The sequence below is a fragment of the Diceros bicornis genome, unplaced genomic scaffold, assembly GCF_020826845.1.
Source record: "Diceros bicornis minor isolate mBicDic1 unplaced genomic scaffold, mDicBic1.mat.cur scaffold_90_ctg1, whole genome shotgun sequence".
Taxonomy (NCBI): Eukaryota; Metazoa; Chordata; class Mammalia; order Perissodactyla; family Rhinocerotidae; genus Diceros; species Diceros bicornis.
Genome location: NW_026691791.1, coordinates 155,709 through 156,988, shown reverse-complemented (window position 1 = coordinate 156,988; position 1,280 = coordinate 155,709).

Here is a 1,280-nt window from a genome sequence, read left to right as displayed (position 1 = left end):
ACTCTAGAGAGAGGTCCTGAAACCTCTGGGGGTGGGGGCCAGAACTGGAAGGAGGAAATGGGAGGATAGTGGGGAGACAAGGAGGGGTGGTCACAAAAGTGGTCATAAGGGGCAAATGCTCAGGGGAGGGTCGCACCTGAGGGAGACCAGTCTGCAACTCGAGTAGAGTGGGCCCAGTCTGCTCTTCTGAACAAGGATCCAGCTGGGGAGGAAGGAGGAGGAGGATGAGCAGGAGGGACAGGGGTTGGGGGAAGGGCTGGGTGGGATTTAACCCACCAGGAGCTGCTGGGACCAGGGCCTCACCAGGCTCTGCAGGACACTCTCAGTGGAGTTGAACGTGGCTGAGCTGTTGCTCCTGTCTGTTGAATACTGGAGGGTGGAGATGGTGATGTTGACTCTGAGGGACTTCAGGTTGTGCCCCAAAGCTGCAAGATGAGATGGAGAGCGATGGCCATCACTGAGAGCTGGCCTGAGACCAGACCAGAGTCCTGCACTCATTATCATCTGTCGTCTTCTGTCCCACTGACACCACCATCCACTAATGTGGTCACCCAATTCAGAACCAGCATATCTGCTCAGCTCCTCCTTCCTCCCAGTAACAACAATTCCAGTTGCACACTGGTCCTCACATACACTCCATCCCTGTCACAGCTCAGGTCTTAACTTCCTTCAGCCGGACCAACACCCCAGCAGGCTCACTGGATACTCTATCTAAAGGATGTTCTACATGGACCACTAGAAGAACTTTCTGAAATGAATACTTCACTAAGGCCACCACTGCTCTAGTACCACCCCTGGCTCCCTATGGCCTTCAGTGTTTATTTCAACCTTCTTGACCTGGGACTGAAGGCTCTACTCAATCTGGCTCCTGCTGACCTTTCAGTATCATTTTATCCATCTACTGCGGGTTAAACTTCATGCTTCACGCAAGGCAAATTCATTTCAATTCTCCCTTATGGCATGTTGTTTCTGTCTGGAGCCTTTGCTCATGGAATCCCCTCTGCCAGGAAAACCCTTCATCCTCTATTTACCAGGGTCCCTCCTACACATTCTTAAAGACTCTATTCTCGTGAAACTTACTCTAGCAAGCTATTCCACTCCAAATTATGCCAGGTGCCTCTCCTCGAAACATCCCACATTGTATTATAATGGTGTGTTAATTTCAAAACACTAGGGGCTCTCTGAGGGCTGGCCTTAGACTGAATCGTTGGTATAATATTTGTGATCAGAATGATTGCCCTAAAACCAGAATTTCACATCCTGGCTTCCCAGCTCCTGGA